Source organism: Arachis ipaensis, chromosome B1 (genome assembly GCF_059453495.1).
Source record: "Arachis ipaensis isolate K30076 ecotype BB chromosome B1, ASM5945349v1, whole genome shotgun sequence".
In the NCBI taxonomy this organism is placed as follows: Eukaryota; Viridiplantae; Streptophyta; class Magnoliopsida; order Fabales; family Fabaceae; genus Arachis; species Arachis ipaensis.
In genome coordinates this window covers 107,109,475-107,134,581 of record NC_142436.1, presented here as the reverse complement: position 1 = coordinate 107,134,581, position 25,107 = coordinate 107,109,475, and the positions used below count along the sequence as shown (strand labels likewise).

Sequence of the window (25,107 nt, the reverse complement as noted above, 5' to 3'; positions counted from 1 at the left end):
AATTCCCACCTTGGTTGTAGTTGCCGCCTTGTTGATTGTATCCTTGACTCGGGCGGTCATAGAAGTTATGAGTAGCTGCCACAGTATTGTCTTCTTGTTGGAGCTGCGGGCATTCATCAGTATAATGACTATTATCATCACAGATTTCCGCATACTCTTTGGGGGACTAACTATTGGCTTTGTTGTGGTGGGGAAGGTTGAGTTTATTGTTGATTCAACTGTATCTGCTTCAGTAGGTTGGTCATTTCACATATACTTTGTGTAAGAGCAGAAGTCTCAGTGCTAGAGGAAACTTCTGCAACAGCTTTTGAGTGGCTGCTCCTGTGCCTGTGATTTTGAGTGGACTCAGCTAAGTTGCTGATCAGTTGCCATGCTTCATCTGCGATCTTGTACTTTTTCAAAGAACCATTACTAGCACCATCTAATGTAGTTTTATCCCTAGGCTTCATGCCTTGAGTGAAGTAACTGATTAACACTAGCCTGTCAATCATGTGATGGGGACATGTGTCTAGAAGGTTCTTAAAGCGCTCCCAGTACTCATAGAGAGTTTTTGATTCAGCTTGGACAATGCAGGAGATCTCTTTCCTCAATCTATCTGTGACTTCAGCTGGAAAGTATTTTTCCAAAAATTCTCTCCTGAGCATATCCCAGTTGGTAACAGTTGCTTCAGGTTAGGAGTAGTACCACTCCCTCACCTTTCCCTCAAGAGAAAACGGGAAGGCGGTTAACAGAATAGAAGTTTTATTTGCACCATGATGCCTAACAGTGGAACAGGCAGTCTGAAAATCCCTTAGGTGCTTGATAGGCTACTGAGCAGGTAAGTGGTGCGCGGAAATTGTGACGGTTCCATTCCTTGGTAACGGCGCTAAAAAAACTCAATACGCACGTTCATAATCTTAGTTCTTTGTCACAACTTCGCACAACTCACCAACAAGTGCACTGGGTCGTCCAAGTAATAAACCTTACGTGAGTAAGGGTCGATCCCACGGAGATTGTCGGCTTGAAGCAAGCTATGGTCACCTTGTAAGTCTCAGTCAGGCGGATTCAAATGGTTATAGTGAATTGATAATTAAAATATAAATAAAATGTAAATTAAAGATAGAGATACTTATGTAATTCATTGGTGAGAATTTCAGAAAAGCGTATAGAGATGCGTTCGTTCCTCCTGAATCTCTGCTTTCCTATTGTCTTCATCCAATCATTCATACTCCTTTCTATGGCAAGCTGTATATTAGGCATCACCGTTGTCAATGGCTACATCCTGTCCTCTCAGTGAAAATGGTCCAATGCGCTGTCACTGCATGGCTAATCATCTGTCGGTTCTCGATCATACTGGAATAGGATCCATTGATCCTTTTGCGTCTGTCACTACGCCTAGCACTCGCGAGTTTGAAGCTCGTCGCAGCCATCCCTTCCCAGATCCTGCTCGGAATACTACAGACAAGGTTTAGACATTCCGGATCTCAAGAATGGCCGTCCATGGATTCTAACTTATACCACGAAGATTCTGATTAAGGAATCCCAGAGATACTCATTCAATCTAAGGTAGAACGAAAGTGGTTGTTAGGCACGCGTTCATAGGTTGGGAATGATGATGACTGTCATGATCATCACATTCATATTGAGGTGCTAATGAATATCTTAGAATCAGAATAAGCTTGAATTGAATAGAAAGATGATAGTACTTTGTATTAATTCATGAGGAACAGCAGAGCTCCACATCTTAATCTATGGTATGTAGAAACTCTACCGTTGAAAATACATAAGTGATGAAGGTTCAGGCATGGCCGAATGGCCAGCCCCCAAACGTGATCTAAAGATCAAAAGATAATCAAAAAGATGTAAATACAATAGTAAAAAGTCCTATTTATGCTAAACTAGTTACTAGGGTTTACAGAAATGAGTAAATGATGCAGAAATCCACTTCTGGGGCTACTTGGGCTGAGCATTGAGCTTTACAGGCTTCTCTTGGAGTTGAACACCAGTTTGTAACCTGTTTCTAGCGTTTAACTCCACTTTGCAACCTGTTTCTGGCGTTTAACTCCAGAATGTAGCATGGAACTAGCGTTGAATGCCAGTTTGCGTCATCTAAACTTGGGCAAGGTATAAACTATTATATATTTCTGGAAAGCCCTGGATGTCTACTTTTCAACGCAATTGAGAGCGTGCCATTTGGAGTTCTGTAGCTCCAGAAAATCCTCTTTGAGTGCAGGGAGGTCAGAATCCAACAGCATCTGCAGTCCTTCTTCAACCTCTGAATTTGATTTTTGCTCAAGTCCCTCAATTTCAGCCAGAAATTACCTGAAATCATAGAAAAACACACAAACTCATAGTAAAGTCCAGAAATGTGATTTTTATTTAAAAACTAATAAAAATATACTAAAAATTAACTAAATTATACTGAAAACTATGTAAAAACAATGCCAAAAAGCGTATAAATTATCCGCTCATCACAACACCAAACTTAAATTGTTGCTTGTCCTCAAGCAACTGAAAATCAAATAGGATAAAAAGAAGAGAATATACTATAAATTCCAAAATATCAATGAAACTTAGCTCCAATCAGATGAGCGGGACTTGTAGCTTTTTGCCTCTTGAATAGTTTTGGCATCTCACTTTATCCATTGAAGTTCAGAATGATTGGCATCTATAGGAACTCAGAGTTCAGATAGTGTTATTGATTCTCCTAGTTCAGTATGTTGATTCTTGAACACATCTACTTTATGAGTCTTGTTCGTGGCCCTAAGCACTTTGTTTTCCAATATTACCACCGGATACATAAATTCCACAGACACATAACTGGGTGAATCTTTTCAGATTGTGACTCAGCTTTGCTAGAGTCCCCAATTAGAGGAGTCCAGGGTTCTTAAGCACACTCTTTTTTTTTTCTTTGGACCCCGACTTTAACCGCTCAGTCTCAAGTTTTCACTTGACACCTTCACGCCACAAGCACATGGTTAGGGACAGCTTGGTTTAGCCGCTTAGGCCAGGATTTTATTCCTTTAGGCCCTCCTATCCACTGATGCTCAAAGCCTTGGATCCTTTTTATTTACCCTTTCCTTTTGGTTTTAAGGGGTATTGGCTTTTTGCTCTTGCCTTTTGATTTAAAGAGCTTTTGGCTTTTTCTGCTTGCTTTTTTTTTCTTTCTTTTTTTTCGCTATTTTTTTTCTTTTTTTTTCTGCAAGCTTTTGTATTCACTGCTTTTTCTTGCTTCAAGAATCATTTTTATGATTTTTTAGATTATCAAATAATAATTCTCCTTGTCATCATTCTTTCAAGAGCCAACATATTTAACATTCATAATCAACAACTTCAAAAGACATATGCACTGTTCAAGCATTCATTCAGAAAACAAAAAGTATTGTCACCACATCAAAATAATTAAACTAGTTTCAAGGATTAATTTGAAACCATGTACTTCTTGTTCTTTTGTAATTAAAACATTGTTCATTCAAGAGAGGTGATGGATTCATAGGACATTCATAGCTTTAAGACATAGACACTTAAACACTAGTGATCATAGGTGCACGAAATTGTGATCTCAGGCAACGGCGTCAAAAAACTCTGTACGCACGTCTTAATAAATTGTTTTTCATTCACAACTTCGATACAACTAACCAGCAAGTGCACTGGGTCGTCCAAGTAATAAACCTTACGTGAGTAAGGGTCGATCCCACGGAGATTGTCGGCTTGAAGCAAGCTATGGTCACCTTGTAAATCTCAGTCAGGCGGATATCAAATAGTTATGGAGTTTAAGAAAATAAATAAATAAATAGAGAATAAAGATAGAAATACTTATGTATATCATTGGTGAGAATTTCAGATAAAGGTATAGAGATGCTTTCGTCCCTCTGAACTTCTGCTTTCCTGCTGTCCTCATCCAATCAATCCTACTCCTTTCCATGGCTGGCTTTATGTAAGGACATCACCATTGTCAATGGCTACTTTTCATCCTCTCTGGAAAATGGTCCGATGCGCTGTCACTACATGGCTAATCGTCTGGAGGCATCACCGTGGTCAATGGCTGCATCCTATCCTCTTGTGAAAATGGTCCAAATGCTCTGTCACAGCACCGCTAATCATCTGAGGTTCTCGATCATACTGGAATAGGATTCACCCTCCTTTTGCGTCTGCCACTACGCCCAGCACTCGCGAGTTTGAAGTTCGTCACAGTCATTCGATCCTAGAATCCTACTCGGAATACCACAGACAAGGTTTAGACTTTCCGGATTCTCATGAATGCCGCCATCAATCTAGCTTATACCACGAAGATTCTGATTAAGAGATCCAAGAGATAATCATTCAATCGAACGTAGAACGGAAGTGGTTGTCAGGCACGCATTCATAGGGAATGATGATGATTGTCACGTTCATCACATTCATGTTGAAGTTCGAATGAATATCTTAGAAGCAGAATAAGTTGAATTGAATAGAAAAACAGTAGTACTTTGCATTAATTCATGAGGAACAACAGAGCTTCACACCTTAATCTATGGAGTGTAGAAACTCTATCGTTGAAAAATACATAAGTGAACATAGGGTAAGCATGGCCGAGTGGCCAGCCTCCCATGGAGGTCTAGAGATCTAAAAATGATCAAAAGATGTCTAATACAATAGTAAAAAGTCCTATTTATACTAAACTAGTTACTAGGGTTTACAGAAGTAAGTAATTGATGCATAAATCCACTTCCGGGGCCCACTTGGTGTGTGCTTGGGCTGAGCTTGAATGTTACACGTGTAGAGGTCAATCTTGGAGTTGAACGCTAGTTTGTAATGTTTTTCTGGCGTTCAACTCTGGCTTGTGACGTGTTTCTGGCGTTTAACTCCAGACAGCAGCGTAGAACTGGCGTTCAACGCCCTTTTACGATGTCTAAACTCGGCCAAAGTATGGACTATTATATATTTCTGGAAAGCCCTGGATATCTACTTTCCAAAGCAATTAGAAGCGCGCCATTTTGAGTTCTCTAGCTCCAGAAAATCCACTTTGAGTGCAGGGAGGTCAGAATCCAACAGCATCAGTAATCCTTCTTCAACCTCTGAATCTGATTTTTGCTCAAGTCCCTCAATTTCAGCCAGAAAATACCTGAAATCACAGAAAAACACACAAACTCATAGTAAAGTCCAGAAATGTGAATTTAACATAAAAACTAATGAAAATATCCCTAAAAGTAACTAAATTATACTAAAAACATACTAAAAACAATGCCAAAAAGCGTATAAATTATCCGCTCATCACAACACCAAACTTAAATTGTTGCTTGTCCCCAAGCAACCAAAAATCAAATAGGATAAAAAGAAGAGAATATACTATAAATTCCAAACTATCAATGAAACATAGCTCCAATTAAATGAGCGGGACTTGTAGCTTTTTGCCTCTTGAATAGTTTTGGCATCTCACTTTATCCATTGAAGTTCAGAATGATTGGCATCTATAGGAACTCAGAGTTCAGATAGTGTTATTGATTCTCCTAGTTCAGTATGATGATTCTTGAACACAGCTATTTTATGAGTCTTGGCCGTGGCCCTAAGCACTTTGTTTTCCAGTATTACCACCGGATACATAAATGCCACAGACACATAATTGGGTGAACCTTTTCAGATTGTGACTCAGCTTTGCTAAAGTCCCCAATTAGAGGTGTCCAGGGTTCTTAAGCACACTCTTCTTTTGCTTTGGACCTTGACTTTAACCGCTCAGTCTCAAGTTTTCACTTGACACCTTCACGCCACAAGCACATGGTTAGGGAAAGCTTGGTTTAGCCGCTTAGGCCAGGATTTTATTCCTTTAGGCCCTCCTATCCACTGATGCTCAAAGCCTTGGGATCCTTTTTATTTACCCTTGCCTTTTGGTTTTAAGGGTTATTAGCTTTTTGCTCTTGCCTCTTGGTTTTAAGAGCTTTTGGCTTTTTCTGCTTGCTTTTTCTTTTTATTTTTTTTCGCCTATATTTTTTTTCTTTTTTTTTTCTGCAAGCTTTGTTCTTTGCTGCTTTTTCTTGCTTCAAGAATCAAATAACATGTCTCCTTATCATCATTATTTCAAGAGCCAACATATTTAATATTCTAAAACACCAACTTCAAAAGACATATGCACTGTTCAAGCATACATTCAGAAAACAAAAAGTATTGTCTCCACATCAAAATAATTAAACTAAGTTCAAGGATAAATTCGAAACTCATGTACTTCTTGTTTTTTTGAATTAAAGCAGTTTTTATTTAAGAGAGGTGATGGATTCATAGGACATTCATAACTTTAAGACAAAGTTACTAAATACTAATGATCATGTAATCAAGACACAAACATGGATAAGCACTTAACATAGAGAAAACGAAAAACAGAGAATGTAAGAACAAGGAATGAGTCCACCTTAGTGATGGTGGCGTTTCCTTCTTGAGGAACCAATGATGTCCTTGAGCTCTTCTATGTCTCTTCCTTGTCTTTGTTGCTCCTCCCTCATTGCTTTTTGATCTTCTCTTATTTCATGAAGGATGATGGAGTGCACTTCATGTTCCACCCTTAATTGTCCCATGTTGGAACTTAATTCTCCTAGGGAGGTGTTGATTTGCTCCCAAAAATTCTGTGGAGGAAAGTGCATCCCTTGAGGTATCTCAGGGGTTTCTTGATGATGAGCTTCTTCATGTGCCTGTTGAGATCCATGAATGTGCTCTCTTGTTTGCTCCATCCTTTTCTTAGTGATAGGCTTGTGAGATGAATCTTTCCATCTCTCATGGCTCAGAGGTGGAAGCAATTGTCTTCCCTTTCCTCTTTCTTGAGGTTTCTCTGGCCTTAGGTGCCATTAATGGTTATGGAAAAACAAAAAAAAACTATGCTTTTACCACACCAAACTTAGAATGTTGCTTGCTCTCGAGCAAAAAAAGAAAGAATAGAAGAAGAAGAAGAAGATATGGAGGAGATGGAGGGATGTGTGTATTTGGCCATATGGGTGGGATTGGGTGGGAAAGAGATGTTGAATTTTGAAGGTAGGTGGGTGTATGGATGTGAGTGGTAAATGGAAAACAGAAGGGATGACCATGAATGGAGAGAGAGAGGGTGAGGTAGGTGGGGATCCTGTGAGGTCCACAGATCCTGAGGTGTCAAGGATTTACATCCCTGCACCATATTGGGCATGCAAAATGCCCTTGCACACAACTCTGGGCGTTCAGCGCCAGATTGGTGCTTGTTCTGGGCGTTGAACGCCCATTTGTTGCCCATTTCTAGCGTTGAACGCCAGAACCATGCTTGTTCTGGGCGTTCAGCGCCAGCTCTTCTCCAGGGTGCAATTCTGGCGTTCAAACGCCCAGATGCTGCCCATTTTGGGCGTTCAGCGCTAGAACCATGCTCTGTTCTGGCGTTGAACGCCAGCCAGATGCTTCTTACTGGCGTTTAAACGCCAGTGAGATCCTCCTCTAGGGTGTGATTTTTCTTCTGCTGTTTTTGATTCCGTTTTCAATTTTTATATTTATTTTGTGACTCCACATGATCATGAACCTAATAAAACATGAAAGAACAAGAAAAATAAAATTAGATAAATAAAAATTGGGTTGCCTCCCAACAAACGCTTCTTTAATGTCAATAGCTTGACAGTGGGCTCTCATGGAACCTCACAGATGTTCAGAGCTTTGTTGAGACTTCCCAACACCAAACTTAGAGTTTGGTTGTGGCCTCCCAACACCAAACTTAGAGTTTGACTGTGGGGGCTCTGGTTGACTCTGTTTTGAGAGAAGCTTACTGTGCCTCTTTTCCATGTTTACAGAAGGGTAACCTTGAGTTGTAAACACAAGGGAGTCCTCATTCAATTGAAGGACTAATTCACCTCTATCAACATCAATCACAGCTCTTGCTGTGGCTAGGAAAGGTCTTCCAAGGATGATGGATTCATCCTCATCCTTCCCAGTATCAAGGATTATGAAATCAGCAGGGATGTAAAGGCCTTCAACCTTTACTAACACGTCCTCTACTTGTCCATAAGCCTGTTTTCTTGAATTGTCTGCCATCTCTAATGAGATTTAAGTAGCTTGCACCCCAAAGATTTCCAGTTTCTCTATTATAGAGAGGGGCATGAGGTTTATCCCTGAACCAAGGTCATATAGAGCCTTTTCAAAGATCATGGTGCCTATGGTACAAGGTATTACGAACTTTCCAGGATCCTGTTTCTTCTGAGGCAATGTCAGTTGATCCAGATCACTTAGTTCATTGGTGAACAAGGGAGGTTCATCTTCCCAAGTCTCAATACCAAATAATTTGGCATTCAGCTTCATGATTGCACCAAGGTACTTGGTAACTTGCTCTTCAGTAACATCCTCATTCTCTTCAGAAGATGAATACTCGTCAGAGCTCATGAAGGGCATAAGGAGGTTCAATGGAATCTCTATGGTCTCTAGATGAGTCTCAGATTCCTTTGGTTCCTCAAAGGGAAACTCCTTATTGATCACTGGACGTCCCAGGAGGTCTTCCTCACTAGGATTTACGTCCTCCCCTTCCTCTCCAGGTTCGGCCGTGTTGACTATGTCAATGGCCTTGCACTCTCCTTTTGGATTTTCTTCTGTATTGCTTGGGAGAGTACTAGGAGGGATTTCAGTGATTCTTTTACTCAGCTGGCCCACTTGTGCCTCCAAATTTCTAATGGAGGACCTTGTTTCATTCATGAAACTTACATTGGCCTTAGATAGATCAGAGACTAAGTTTGCTAAATTAGAGGTATTTTGTTTAGAGTTCTCTGTCTGTTGCTGAGTGGATGATGGAAAAGGTTTACTATTGTTAAACCTATTTCTTCCACCATTATTAAAGCCTTGTTGAGGCTTTTGTTGATCCTTCCATGAGAGATTTGGGTGATTTCTCCATGAGGGGTTATAGGTGTTTCCATAAGGTTCACCCATGTAATTTACCTCTGCTATTGCAGGGTTCTCAGGATCATAAGCTTCTTTTTCAGAAGATGCCTCTTGAGTACTGTTGGATGAAGCTTGCATTCCATTCAGACTCTGAGAAATCATATTGACTTGCTGAGTCAATATTTTATTCTGAGCCAATATGGCATTCAGAGTATCAATTTCAAGAACTCCCTTCTTCTGAGGCGTCCCATTACTCACAGGATTCCTCTCAGAAGTGTACATGAACTGGTTATTAGCAACCATGTCAATGAGTTCTTGAGCTTCTGCAGGCGTTTTCTTTAAGTGAATGGATCCACCTGCAGAGGTATCCAATGACATTTTAGCTAATTCAGACAGACCATCATAGAATATGTCCAGGATGGTCCATTCTGAAAGAATGTTAGAAGGATACTTTTTGGTCAGTTCTTTGTATCTCTCCCAAGCTTCATAGAGGGATTCACCTTCTTTCTGTCTAAAGGTCTGAACATCCACTCTAAGCTTACTCAGCTTTTGAAGAGGAAAGAACTTGGCTAAGAAAGTCGTGACCAGCTTATCCCAGGAGTTCAAGCTATCTTTGTGTTGAGAATCCAACCACACTCTAGCTCTGTCTCTTACAGCAAAAGGGAAAAGCATGAGCCTGTAGACTTCAGGATCTACTCCATTAGTCTTAACAGTATCACAGATCTGCAAAAATTCAGTTAAGAACTGAAAAGGATCTTCAGATGAAAGTCCATGAAACTTGCAGTTCTGCTGCATCAGAGAAACTAATTGAGGTTTAAGCTCAAAATTGTTTGCTCCAATGGCAGGAATGGAGATGCTTCTTCCATGTAAATTGGAATTAGGTGCAGTAAAGTCACCAAGCATCCTCCTTGCATTATTATTATTTTCGGCTGCCATCTCCTCTTCCTGTTCGAAAATTTCTGAAAGGTGCTTGCTGGATTGTTGTAATTTAGCTTCTCTTAGTTTCCTCTTCAGAGTCCTTTCAAGTTCTGGATCTGCTTCAACAAGAATGTTCTTGTCCTTGCTCCTGCTCATATGAAAAAGAGGGACAGAAAAATAATAATAATAGGGGTCCTTTTTACCACAGTATAGAGGTCCCTGTATGAGTAGAAGAAAAGAAGAAGAAAAAATCTGAACTCAGAGAGAGAAGGTTCGGATTTTTGGGGAGTGAGGGAGAGATGTTAGTAGATGAATAAATAAAATAGAAGGAAATGAGAGAGAAGGAGAATTTTTGAAAATAATTTTTGAAAAAGAGTTAGTGATTTTCGAAAATTGTTTTTGAAAAAGGTTAGTAATTTTCGAAAATTAAAAAAAATTAAAATAATTAGTTAATTAAAAAGAAATTTTAAAAAAGAGGGAAGATATTTTTGAAAATTAGAGAGAGGGGGAGTTAGTTAGATAGTTTTGAAAAAGATAAGAAACAAACAAAAAGTTAGTTAGTTAGTTGAAACAAATTTGAAAATCAATTTTGAAAAGATAAGAAGATAAGAAGTTAGAAAAGATATTTTAAAATCAAATTTTGAAAAAGATAAGATAAAGAGATATTTTTGAAAAGATATGATTGAAATTAGTTTTGAAAAAGATTTGATTTTTAAAATCACAATTAATGACTTGATTCACAAGAAATCACAAGATATGATTCTAGAACTCAAAGTTTGAATCTTTCTTAACAAGCAAGTAACAAACTTGAAATTTTTGAATCAAAACATTAATTGATGATGTTATTTTCGAAAATTATGTGATAAAGATAAGAAAAAGATTTTTGAAAAATATTTTTAAAATTTTCGAAAATAACTAAGAAAAATGAAAAAGATTTGAATTTTGAAAAAAGATTTTGAAAAAGATAAGATTTTTAAATTGAAAATTTGATTTGACTCATAAAAAACAACTAGATTTTAAAAATTTTTGAAAAAGTCAACTCAAATTTTCGAATTTTATGAGAGGAAAAAGGGAAAGATATTTTTTTATTTTTTTGAATTTTTATGATGAGAGAGAAAAACATGAAAATGATGCAATGCATGAAAATTTTTAGATCAAAACAATGAATGCATGCAAGAATGCTATGAATGTCAAGATGAACACCAAGAACACTTTGAAGATCATGATGAACATCAAGAACTTATTTTTGAAAAATTTTTAATGCAAAGAAAACATGCAAGACACCAAACTTAAAAATCTTTCATGTTTAGACTCTATGGATGCAAGAATGCATATGAAAAATAAGAAAAGACACAACATGAAAACATCAAGATCAAACAAGAAGACTTACCAAGAACAACTTGAAGATCATGAAGAACACTATGAATGCATGAATTTTTCAAAAAATGCAAGATGAATATGCAATTGACACCAAACTTAAAATCTGACTCAAGACTCAAACAAGAAACGCAAAATATTTTTTATTTTTATGATTTTATGATTTTTTTGGATTTTTGTATATTATTTTCGAAAAAATATATAGGAAAAAGAAAATAAGGATTTCAAAATTTTTAATATGAATTCCAGGAATCTTGTATTCTTAGTCTAAAGCTCCAATCTGAGGGTTAGGCATGGCTTAATAGCCAGCCAAGCTTTAGTATGCTATTACATGCATTGAAGTGATTAGTTGAATCCTCAGTCCAAAGGAATTTGGACATGGCTTCACAGCCAGCCAGGATTCAACAAATCATCATGAAATACTAGAATTCATTCTTAAAAATTCTGAAGAAAAATATATTTTTTTGAAAACATTTTTTTTTCGAAAACAGATGAGAAATTTTTGAAAGGTTTTTGAAAAATTTTTGAAAATAAAACAAAAAGAAAATTACCTAATCTGAGCAACAAGATGAACCGTCAGTTGTTCAAACTCGAACAATCCCCGGCAACGGTGCCAAAAACTTGGTGCACGAAATTGTGATCTCAGGCAACGGCGTCAAAAAACTCTGTACACACGTCTTAATAAATTGTTTTTCATTCACAACTTCGATACAACTAACCAGCAAGTGCATGATGAGAGAACTTTTGCGTGGTCTAGAAAATTGCGGATAAATCCTCGTTGCAAGTATAGTTTCTAAACCTTCAAAAGTCCTTTCATACAAACGTGTTGGGTGTCACAAGTAACAAACCCCTTTAAAAATTGTTAACCGAGTATTCAAACCTCGGGTCGTCTTCTCAAGGAACTGCGAGGAAGTATGTTCTTATTATTGGCTATAAAGGTTGTAATCGGGGTTTAGAAGGTGAGAAGCAAGTAATTTAAATGACGAGTGAATTAAATGGCAATTAAGAATAAATAATAACTGTAAAGCAACTTTTAGCAAGGTAGGGAAATTAGAGGTCCAACTTAGTTATCTCTCTCAACAATAATGAAAGTTGAATCTAAACTCCACTTGGTCAACCTTCACCAGGGCAAAGGAAAGTCAAGAGACTAATTAAATTGACTTTCGAATCCTAATTATTTCCTCAGAAAAGGTTGGGATTATTTAAGTTCAGCTCAATTAGCAAGATAACGATTATCAATTATGTTGAGTTTAATAACTGTTGAGTTACTAAATTCTTAACCAGAACCAAAAGGGGAAAAGTAAAATTGCTGGAATGATAACAAGGTCCTTAGATGAGAAGCAATGTTCACTTAAATCAAAGAAAACAATCATAAACTGAAAATACCTCAAATTATCATTAATTCAAATAGAAATCTGTAACATGGAATAATTCATAAATTATAATAATCAATTCAAATGTTGGAATAAATAAATAAAAGTAAAACTAAAATAAAAGAACATTAAACCTGGGATCCAGAATTACTCTTAAAACAAGAAGAAATCCTAAATCCTAAAAGAGAGAGAGGATATCTCCCTCTCAACTAAATCTAAATCATTGAAAGGTAAAAAAATGCGAGCTCTCTTTGAATGGAAGCATTCCCACACTTTATAACCTCTGGTCTATGATGTCTGGACTTGGATTTGGGCCAAAAAGCGCCTCAGAACTCGTTGGGGGCGTATTCTGTAATTTCTGGTGCGTGGCCTCTGTCACGCGTCCGCGTGGGTCACGAGGTCGCGTCCTTCGGAGCTTTTCCTTGCCACGCGGTCGCGTCAGTCATGCGACCGCGTCAATCATGCGGCCGCGTCGCTGCTGATTCATGCTTGGCACGCGATCGCGTCATCCATGCGATCGCGTGGATACCAGTTTCTTTAAAGCTCCGTTTTGCTTTCTCCTTCCATTTTATTATGTTCCCTTTTTCATCCTTTAAGTCATTCTGCATTAGAAAATCTGAAACTACTCAACACACTAATCACGGCATCGAATGGAAATAAAGGTAATTAAAATAATTAATTTTTAAAGCTTAGGAAACATGTTTTTCACAACATGACATAATAAGGAAGGGAAAGTAAAACCATGCAATTAATGTGAATAAGTAGGTGAAGAGTTGAATAAATCACTCTAATTAAGCACAAAAGAACTCATGAAATATGGGTTTATCAACCTCCCCACACTTAAACACTAGCATGTCCTCATGCTAAATCCAAGGTAAATAATTAAGGTTAAAGTGATGGAATGTTATGAAATGCAACCTATGCTAAATGCATCTACCTAATGAGTCATGCAATTCTAATTCATCCACTCATATATAAAGCTTACATGTAGCTAAGTTGATTCACATTCTCAAGGAGTTATGTATATATATATAGCCAACTCTTAAATAATAAAGCATTTTAGCAAATGAGATGGGAAAGAAAACATTGTACAAACTTGCAAAACAATTAGTAAATTTTGAGCACAGATATATGTTGATGAGTTATTGAACCCTCACTGGATTTTGTGTTTACTCTCTAGTCACTCAGTGTTGATTGGGTTTATTCACTCTATTTTTCTTTTTATTCTTAATTTCTACAACTTTATTTTTCATCTAACCAATCAACAATTATAGAATATAGTTATACCAAAAAGTCATGAGGTCTTAATTAAGGTTGTAATGGGCCAAGGTAAAGGTAAGGATTTATGTATAGGTTTAAGTGAGCTAATAAGCGAATCCCTAATTAGACTAAGATCTCACCTAACATACATATCTAGTAAAATAAAATTTCTTTACCTAATTTCCCATAATTTCCCACTTATTGTTACATGCTCATATTTCACTTTTTATTTTTATCCCATGTGCATTGTTTTTATTTTGCATTGGGGAATTTCTTTTGTATCCCCTTTTATTTAAATGCTGAAAAAAAAATAACTTTTTTTTAATGCACATGGTAATTGAATCACTTAGATTTTCTCATGAGCATGCTTCCCAAATTTTATTTTATTCCCTTTTACTTCTCTACCCTTTTGTTTCTATTATCCATGTTCCCAAAAGGTTTCCCATATTTAACTCTATTCATAATTTTCTATCTTAAGCTAACTAAGGATTTACTTGGGATTTTCCTTTGTTTTTCTGCTCAAGGCTAGTAATTTGGCTAAATAGAATAAAGGGGTTTTAAAAGGCTCAAGGGGGTTAACAAGGGTGATGTAAAAGGTAGGCTGATTTGGGGTGAGTGAGCTAAAACCAAATGATGGCCTCAATCATTCTCTTGGTATGTATCTATTCTATATTCTATAACTGGACATATAGATTAAAGCAAAGGAAAGAACATCAGAATAAAAAGAAATGTAACACACAGAAATGAAATTATGGTTTGAATGCAACCATACAATTTAAGCTCAAGACTCACAGGCTGTGTGTTCTCTAACTCAAGCATCATATATCATTCATATATTGTATGCAGGTTTAGTTAAAAATTCCCATTATTCTCTTGAAAAAAATTATTTAGGGTAGCTTTTAAAGTTTTAATGTTCCTCCTTGATGAAATGTTGTCAACTAACATGTAATGCTATATATACAAGGTGTGGGTTATTTTGATTCTGTTAAAGTTTCTAGTTTACTTCCTTTTTATATTTTTCTATTTAAACTATACTATCTTTATGCTAAAAAAAGGGTAAACTATACTAATTAATCCACTAATAAATCAGAATTGCAAACTAAACTAAATGACTAAAATGAGCTAAATAACTAAAATATGAACAAAAAAAATGCAAAATGCAGAAAATAGAGTAAAATACAAAAGTAGCCATGTATAAGTACTCAGAAAATAACAATAAAAGAAAAAGAGAAAAATACAGAAAAATATCCAAAATAAAAGAAAAAGTATGTAGTAGTTCACCAAAATAAACGCCAGAGATGGCGACCTCCCCACACTTAAAATGAAGCATCGTCCTCGATGCTCAATCAAGCCGGGTGTGAAGGAGTATCGTCACTGATAGGGATGGTAGCTGGGGTCTCTGTGGCGGTGGTGGGCTGAGAGTCTGGCTGCTGTAGAGGGGGGACTGACTGGATCGGGATCTCCGGATCTGCAGCCTCAATCTGGGGCATAACCTTCTGATGCGGGGCAGCCTGCTCAGTGGCTGCCTGCTAATGAGTCTCCGCCTGGGAATGAGTCTCCTCTTCGTGCTCATCCTCCTCCTCCTCTGATGGCTCTGATAGAGTGTCGGGCTCGGAGGGGATGTCGGCGCCCTGTCTGATCATCAGCTTCAGATGGGAATAGCGTCGCCTGCTGCGGCGCTCCAATCTCTCACACCGGCGCCTGTTACGGCGCTCCATCTGATCAAGCTGGCGGAATAGATGGTGCACGAGGCGATAAACTGGCTCAGAGGCGGGTGGAGGTGCAGTGGTAGCAGCAGGGGCAGCTGGGGCAGCTGTGGATGAAGAGGGTCCAGCAGACGGAGGGGATGTCTCATTAGTAGCAGTGACAGGTGGTGGTCTGTAGCCCAAAGCAAGGAAGTTCCTGCTGTGCGGGATGATCTTCCTGCAGTCCGCTGCTGGTGGTCGCTCATCGGCATCCTCCCAAGGAACAACAGCCTGACAGCCTAGCCGTGTAACCAGGTAAGGAAAGGGGAGGGTGCCTCGGACGTGGGCCCTGGCCATATAATGCTGGATAAAACGGGGTAGATAAAGGTCTTTACCCTCCAGCACACACCAAAGGAGGGTGATCATGGTAGCCGGGATCTCCGTCTCGTGAGTACTTGGCATCACAAAATTACTCAAGATCTGATGCCATAGCCGAGCCTCATCATTTAAGTACACTCTCTTGATCCCTCTAGGCATAGTGGTGTTCTGACCCATCTCCCAAGGAACAGCAGGGTCGAGAGCTATCCGTGCCTTCACAGCATCCCAGTCAAACTGCATCTGGCCCATGTCCTCCTCAGCCTGTGCAAAACCATCTGGCTGATCGGACTTGGCTGGGAGCTGGAGAATGGTCTCTATGGCCTCCTCAGTGACCAGAATTTGCTTTCCCCTCAGGTTCACTGCATCTAGGGTAGTAAGGTAGTAGTTGCAATAGAATTCCCGTACCCAAGATGCATTCACCTCTGTCAGTTGTCTCTCCAGAAAGAACCAGCCCCGTTGCTTGATTTGCTCAGTAGTTGATGACAAGTCATCTTAGCCTAGTTTCACTAGCCTTTTTCTTTTGTTTTTAATTGAATTATGCACTTTCTTGAGCCATAAGCAAGCCAATTGGGTAGATTTTCATGCTTCCTTCGATTTAATCAACCATTTATGAATTCATGCAATTTCATGAGGTTTTATGCTATAATTGTCACATATTATGAAAGAATGAATATCTCATGATTTTGAGCATAGCTTTGATGTGTTTGGTTGATTAATGATAGGTGAAGAAAGCTTGGAGAAAGGTTGAAGCAAGGAGGAATGGCTAGGAGGAAGAGAGGACAAAAAGTTTGAGCAAAAGTTTGCCTCAAACTTTAGCTCAAACTTTTAGAATAAGTGAAAATGAACCAGGGAGCAAAAAGCTGGACCAAAAGTTTGCCTTAAACTTTTGTGCAAACTTTTGGGCAAAAAGCTGGACCAAAAGTTTGCCTCAAACTTTTGTGCAAACTTTTGGGCAAAAAGCTGGACCAAAAGTTTGCCTCAAACTTTTGTGCAAACTTTTGGGCAAAAAGCTGGAGCAAAAGTTTGCCTCAAACTTTTTGGCAAACTTTTGGCATCACAAATCAACACCCTGGAGAGCAAAAGTTTGCGCCAACATTAGCCTCAAACTTTTTGGCAAACGTTGGCGCATGAACAACATACACTGGAGAGCAAAAGTTTGCGCCAATGTTTGCCTCTAACTTTTTGGCAAACGTTGGCGCCATGAGTGTGCAAGGGGAGGCCAATGTTGGAGCAAAAGTTTGACCCCTAACTTTTGCCCCAACGTTGGTATCAGCAAAAGAGGGTGGCTGATGTGAAAAGTTTGAGTAAAAGTTTGCCTCAAACTTTTACTCAAACTTTTACTCAAGCTTTCATGATTCTAAACCCGGTTCAATTCGGTTCTTCTCCAAACTCTAAGAGCAATCAACCAAGGCCTCTATCAACCCAATTCCATCAAGAGCAAAGGCCCAATTGAAGGCTTGAAGACCATTTGAAGAAAGTGTATAAATAGCATAGGATTTAAGTTTTTCAGAGAGCTTCCCTTTTTAGTTTTCAGAGAGCTTTCTTTTCTGGTTTGATTGGGAGCTCACTTTTACATTCTAGCGTTGTTATTTTAATTCAAGAGAATTGGGGAGGAGAATTGATCTCTCTTCTTCCTTGTTCTTGCCCAGCACTCTTTAATTTTCTTGCTTCGGATCTTGGTTGGAGAATTGAAGGAAATCTGTTTCAATCTCACCTTGGGATCTTGTTTAATTCTCTGCTTAATTGAATTTCAGTTTCGGTTAATTGCTTCTTCATCTACTTTCTTTGCAATTTACATTTCCTTTGCAATTGTTCTTGTTGGATCTAGGAAGGCATTGAGATCTAGACTTGGTTATCTAGTCTCTTGAGTCCTGAGATCTGAATTCTCATTTTACTTTCTCTGTTTAACGCTTTTCATGCTCATTTACAATTCTGTTTTTAGATCCGGTTCAATCCAAGTTATCTTCTATTCCTCTGCCTGTTGAATTTTACTTTCCCTTGTTTAATTTCTGCAATTCCAATTCCCAATTCCCTTTACAATTCAAGCCATTTACATTTCTTGCACTTTAAGATTTTGCAATTTACATTTCTTGCGTTCTAAGTTTCTGCCATTTAATTTCTTGTTCTTTAAGATTCAGCACTTTAAATTTCAGTTCTCTTTAATTTCATGCAATTTACCAATTCCCTTTACTTTCTATGCAATTTAAATTCTGCAAATCACAAATCACTCAACCAAATCTTGATTCGCTTGACTAAATCAACTACTAAACTAAAATTGCTCAATCCTTCAATCCCTGTGGGATCGACCTCACTCCCGTGAGTTATTATTACTTGATGCGACCCGGTGCACTTGCCGGTTAGTTTTGGGTGTTTTGTAGAAATTCGTTTTTCCACAAAAATATCCCATCAAGTTTTTGGCGCCGTTGCCGGGGATTGATTAGATTGACAATGATTAAGTGAGGTGGTGATCTAGATCTAGCATTTTTTATTTTCTGTCCTTTAATTTTTGATTAACCCACTAACTGTTTGAATTTTTGCCTAAGCTAACTAATATTTCACTTCAGCCATGGATTGAAGTGTTATTGCTTTTCTGGTATTATGTGATTCTTGTGTTTTGCTTGCATGTCAGATACAAGAAGAGAGATCCCTACCTTTCATGAAACTGACGAAAGAATCCGCCGAAGGCTAAGAAGAGAAGCAAGAGAAAAAAATGTTACTGGAGAGGAAGAATCAGATGAAGAATATCATGACTTGGAGGAACACTCAACAAATCCAACAAATCCACCAGTGGGAATGGCCAACAACAATGGTCAACCCCAGAGGAGAGTCTTGGCTTCATATACATTTGCTAATCCAAGGCATTGTTGGAGTAGCATCCTCACCCCAAATGTCGATGCAAATAACTTTGAATTGAAGCCCCAACTCATCACCTTGGTGCAGAACAACTGTTCTTATGGAGGAGGCCCCTTGGAAGATCCAAACCAGCACCTATCCACCTTCCTGAGGATATGTAACACAGTGAAGACCAATGGTGTACATCCTGACAGTTACAAATTGTTGTTGTTTCCATTTTCCTTGAGGGACAAAGCTTCTCAATGGTTGGAGTCATTTCCAAGAGAAAGCATCAACAATTGGGAGGATCTAGTGAGCAAGTTCTTAGCAAAGTTTTATCCTCCTCAAAGGATCATCAGGCTCAAAACAGAGGTTCAAACATTTACTCAGATGGATGGAGAGTCATTGTATGAAGCATGGGAGAGATACAAAGCTTTACTCAGGAAGTGTCCACCAGAGATGTTTAATGAATGGGATAAACTCCAAAATTTCTATGAAGGACTGACAATGAAAGCTCAAGAGGCACTTGACTATTCAGCAGGAGGCTCAATGCAACTCATGAAGACAGCTGAAGAAGCTCAGAACCTCATTGACATGGTGGCTAACAACCAATATTTCTTTGGCCATCAGAGACAACGCCAACCATCACTAAGGAAAGGAGTGTTAGAAATGGAAGGGGTGGACACCATCCTAGCTCAAAACAAGATAATGCAGCAGCAGATTCAAGAACAGTTTGAGCAGATGGCTAAAAAGATTGATAGTTTACAAGTTGCAGCAGTGAATACAAGCCAACCATCAACCATATGGGGACAAAATGAAGAAAACCAAGAAAATCAGCAGCAGGAACAACCTCAATATGTGCACAACCAAGGCTCAGGCCAAAATGAGGTTTATGGTGACACCTACAATCCATCCTAGAAGAACCATCTAAATCTCAGATGGGGAGATAACCATACCCACAGCCAGCAACCGTGGCAGAAAAACTCAAACCAAAACAACTCAAGAAACACAACTTACTCAAACCACGACCAGCAAAACACTAATAATAATCAATACAAGAAACCACAAAATACATATCAACCATCCCACCACAATCCACAAACTCATCAAAATAGCATTTCCGCACCAACATCTAACCCCCAAAACTACCACACTACCCCTACAAATAACTTCCAGCAACCACATTCCACCCCCATCATACCACCAATAGACCATCATGAAAGTAGAATTTCAAGTCTTGAGGCAGCCATACAAGCAATTGCTCAATCCACTCAAAGCTTGGTCAAAGTGCAAGAGAGAAATGAAGCTACCATGAAGAGCCTTGAACGACAAGTGGGACAATTGGCCAAACAAGCTTAACAGCCAACCAATGTTCTCCCAAGTGATACAATCTCCAATCCAAAGGACAAAGGAAAAGCTACAAAGTGGGAGGAGTGCAAAGCAATCATAGTGGAAAGTGAGAAAAAAGCCATCAATCAGGAAGAACACAACAGAGAAGTTCCACAAGAAGAGACAGAAGAGAGAAGTGAAGAGGATCAGAAAATCAAGAATGCAAAAAGCTTAAAGAGAGATAAGGACATCCTTGAAACACAACTACAAGAGAAGAAGGAAATGGTGAAGCCACATATCTCCAAACTTCCATACCCTCAAAGGTTCAAAAAAGAGAATGAGGATAAGCAATACTCAAAGTTCCTGGACATATTCAAGACCCTCAGCATCAATATTCCTTTCTTAGAAGCACTTGAACAGATGCCAGTGTATGCCAAATTTATGAAGGAAGTGCTGATAAAGAAAAAGTCCCTAAAAGAAGGACAAATTGTTGAGATGACAATGGAATGTAGTGCTATTCTCCAAAGAGAGTTACCAGAGAAGAAAGATGATCCTGGGAGTTTTTATATACCTTGCACCATAGGAGACATAACAATTGAAAAGTCATTCTGTGACCTTGGTGCAAGCATAAACTTGATGCCTTTGTCTCTAATGAGGAAGCTTCGAATTTGTGAGCTGAAATCCACACGAATACTCCTTCAAATGGCTGACAAATCCATCCAGCAAGCAGTTGGAGTTGTAGAGAATGTACTGGTAAAAAGTGGGAAAATTCCTTCTCCCAGCTGATTTTGTCATTCTGGATATGGAGGAGGACCCTAACACCCTCATCATCTTAGGGAGGCCTTTTCTTGCTACGGGCAGAGCACTGATAGATGTTGAAAAAGGGAAATTGTTGCTGAGAGTGCATGATGAGCACCTAGCATTCCATGTTTTTAAAACCCCACATGAGCCCACTCAAGAAGAAGAGTGTACGGAAGATAAGGCCAGAGATCAAAGTTTGAAGGAGGTAGTCAATGAGTTAGCTCCAAGACTTCCAAATCCATGCTTGAAAGAAGTAGAGATGGTGCAACAAACCAAAGAAATCAAGGAGGAACTAGATCCAAAACCTCCAGATGAGAAATTCAACATCTCAGATAAGGAACCACCAAGGCAGGGAGTATCTTTTGAGAAAGAAAAGAAGAAGAGGCCAAGAGGGTGGAGAAACAAGAAGATCCCTACTGAAGGCTTTTCACCAGGGGATAAAGTAGTGTTAAACACCCAACCAATGAAGGTGTCCCCACAATCATCTGAATACTACACTGTGAACCGGGTCCTTTCACTTGAACACCTAGAGATCATCAAAAAGGAGATCGGAAGGAAGTTCACAGTAAGAGGAGAAAAGCTGAGGCACTATGCTTTTCAGCCTCCATGATCAAAGAACGAGATGTTAAGCTAGTGACAATAAAGAAGCGCTTGTTGGGAGGCAACCCAACTTGAGGTAGTTTTCTTTTCATAGCTGTTTCAATAAAAAGGTTGAGTAGTTTTGTCTGTATTGCAAGGATCTAAGTTTGGTGTTGCACACCAAAACAATTTAAGGGAGAATAAAGGATTCTAAGTTTGGTGTTCCACCAAAATCTCATTTAAAAGCATACTCTCACCTCTTGCATAATGATAGCTCCAAGCAATCAGACAAATTATTCAACCAGTTAATTGCTTCTTAGTTTGGTTCCATAACCTTTAGCAAGGCTAAAAGAATTTATAAATGTACAACCTATTGCATTAGAGATAGTAGCAAGGAATTAAGTTTGGTGTTCCCACACCAAATTGAATCCAAAAGGCCACACTCAATTCATGCATACTGACTAGTCACCTAAGGGCTTGAGAAGCAAGCAACTTTTGAGAATTGTGCAGGGAACGAACCACCATTTGAAGACATTATGCATCATGACTCAAAAGGGGCACAACAGAAGGAAGAACAAAAGAACTGCAAACCAATAGGTTGTATTTATACTTAACTTTTGCTGTTGAGAAATGCTTTGATTTATGTCTTGCTAAAGTGTTCATCTAGTTCAAGTAGATTCAATTTTCTTTTGCAATAAGTAAGCTAGTCCAAGTGTGTGCTTGTATGTTTACTTTCACTTAACTAACTGCATGCTTTGTCCCCTGCATCTTTAATTCAATAAAAGAAATATTTGAATGTGAAGTGAGATAGTTATCTATTAGATAGAAGTATAATAAAAGTAAGTGGTGGTATGTGTGTGTGATTGTATAATAGCTCACTTTTAATGAATAAGAGAACTAGGATGTCTCCTCTTAAGTAGAAAGTGGCCTACTGTCTATGAATCTCAATCAAATAAAAATCCTTGGTTAGAAAGAAAAACAAAAAGACAGAAAAAAAGGGAGAAAAAGAAATAGCCAAAGAGTGGCAGAACAAAAGAAAAACAAAAAGAAACAAAGCTGGACACCAATAGCTTGAACCTTAGAATATATGCCTGTGGTGTCTTTGTATTAGCATCTGCTTGGATTATTAAGCTCTTTGGAGTGCATCAACACTTGATGACTTGGGTTAACTAACCCGGGATCATCAGCTGAAAGTCCACTATCAAGAGCAACCTAACTACAAGGCATTTAGTAGCCCAAAGAGGTGCTGGGCATCAATGTTCTAAGAAGGAATGTGAGCCAAGTGTCTATAGTGAATAATGTGTCAAGTATAAAGAAAAGGAAATGAACTTGCTACACATGACACTCAAATAAAGCTTATGAACAAAATAATAGCCAAGGATAAAGAAATAATGAGAGGTCATAGCAATATGTTACTTGAAGCTTGAAGGAGACTTTCTAGGCTTAAGAGTCAATAAGAGGTGAGTGTTTACATATCCACATAAAACCCCATGAACCACCAATAACACTCTACTAGCATGAACATCCTCTTCCATTTCATTCTTTCTTCTCAATAAATCATTTCTTGCTTGGGGACAAGCAAGCTTTAAGTTTGGTGTTGTGATGACAAGTCATCTTAGCCTAGTTTCACTAGCCTTTTTCTTTTGTTTTCAATTGAATTATGCACTTTCTTGAGCCATAAGCAAGCCAATTGGGTAGATTTTCATGCTTCCTTTGATTTAATCAACCATAGATGAATTAATGCAATTTCATGAGGTTTTATGCTATAATTGTCACATATTATGAAAGAATGAATATCTCATGATTTTGAGCATAGCTTTGATGTGTTTGGTTGATTAATGATAGGTGAAGAAAGCTTGGAGAAAGGTTGAAGCAAGGAGGAATGGCTAGGAGGAAGAGAGGACAAAAAGTTTGAGCAAAAGTTTGCCTCAAACTTTAGCTCAAACTTTTGGAATAAGTGAAAATGAACCAGGGAGCAAAAAGCTGGACCAAAAGTTTGCCTCAAACTTTTGTGCAAACTTTTGGGCAAAAAGCTGGAGCAAAAGTTTGCCTCAAACTTTTTGGCAAACTTTTGGCATCACAAATCAACACCCTGGAGAGCAAAAGTTTGCGCCAACGTTAGCCTCAAACTTTTTGGCAAACGTTGGCACATGAACAACACACCCTGGAGAGCAAAAGTTTGCGCCAACATTTGCCTCTAACTTTTTGGCAAACGTTGGCGCCATGAGTGTGCAAGGGGAGGCCAACGTTGGAGCAAAAGTTTGACCCCTAACTTTTGCCCCAACGTTGGTATCAGCAAAAGAGGGTGGCTGATGTGAAAAGTTTGAGTAAAAGTTTGCCTCAAACTTTTACTCAAACTTTTACTCAAGCTTTCATGATTCTAAACCCGGTTCAATTCGGTTCTTCTCCAAACTCCAAGAGCAATCAACCAAGGCCTCTATCAACCCAATTCCATCAAGAGCAAAGGCCTAATTGAAGGCTTGAAGACCATTTGAAGAAAGTGTATAAATAGCATAGGATTTAAGTTTTTCAGAGAGCTTCCCTTTTTAGTTTTCAGAGAGCTTTCTTTTCTGGTTTGATTGGGAGCTCACTTTTACATTCTAGCGTTGTTATTTTAATTCAAGAGAATTGGGGAGGAGAATTGATCTCTCTTCTTCCTTGTTCTTGCCCAGCACTCTTTAATTTTCTTGCTTCGGATCTTGGTTGGAGAATTGAAGGAAATCTGTTTCAATCTCACCTTGGGATCTTGTTTAATTCTCTACTTAATTGAATTTCAGTTTCGGTTAATTGCTTCTTCATCTACTTTCTTTGCAATTTACATTTCCTTTGCAATTGTTCTTGTTGGATCAAGGAAGGCATTGAGATCTAGACTTGGTTATCTAGTCTCTTGAGTCCTGAGATCTGAATTCTCATTTTACTTTCTCTGTTTAACGCTTTTCATGCTCATTTACAATTCTGTTTTTAGATCCGGTTCAATCCAAGTTATCTTCTATTCCTCTGCTTGTTGAATTTTACTTTCCCTTGTTTAATTTCTGCAATTCCAATTCCCAATTCCCTTTACAATTCAAGCCATTTACATTTCTTGCACTTTAAGATTCTGCAATTTACATTTCTTGCGTTCTAAGTTTCTGCCATTTAATTTCTTGTTCTTTAATATTCAGCACTTTAAATTTCAGTTCTCTTTAATTTCATGCAATTTACCCATTCCCTTTACTTTCTATGCAATTTAAATTCTACAAATCACAAATCACTCAACCAAATCTTGATTCGCTTGACTAAATCAACTACTAAACTAAAATTGCTCAATCCTTCAATCCCTGTGGGATCGACCTCACTCCCGTGAGTTATTACTTGATGCGACCCGGTGCACTTGCCGGTTAGTTTTGGGTATTTTGGAGAAATTCGTTTTTCCACAAAAATATTCCATCAGTAGTGTACTGCTGGAGGGCTTCTGGAATCTTCAAGGTACGTTCCAGGTATAGATTTCTGGAGTTTGCAAAAGTCGGGTACTTCAGTTCACAGTACCGGTTTGCAAATTTTATAGGATCATCTGCAGGAAGCAGCTGGTTAGCTTTCTCCTGCTGTGTGAAGTTCTTCTCCCGCCATGATGAATCGTGCATTAGAGCAATGATGGACTAGGAGGAATCTCCTCTCTTGCGCTTGCCAGTAGCCTTGCCTTTGCTTTTCCTTTGTGAGGCAGACATCCTGAAAAATAGAAAACCAGGAAATGGATAAAATAGGAAAGCAAATAG

The 25,107-nt window shown here is 38.5% G+C and overlaps 1 long non-coding RNA gene and 1 other non-coding gene across 2 annotated transcripts in view; both read left to right on the top strand.

The window, feature by feature from the left end:
* Positions 1–25,107, top strand: part of LOC148577821 (uncharacterized) — a 134,843-nt gene that overhangs the window by 65,554 nt on the left and 44,182 nt on the right. The window lies entirely within an intron of this gene.
* LOC148577824 (small nucleolar RNA R71) lies at positions 9,260–9,363 on the top strand. The gene has a single exon (XR_015902984.1). It is a non-coding gene; the product is annotated as a small nucleolar RNA R71 (small nucleolar RNA).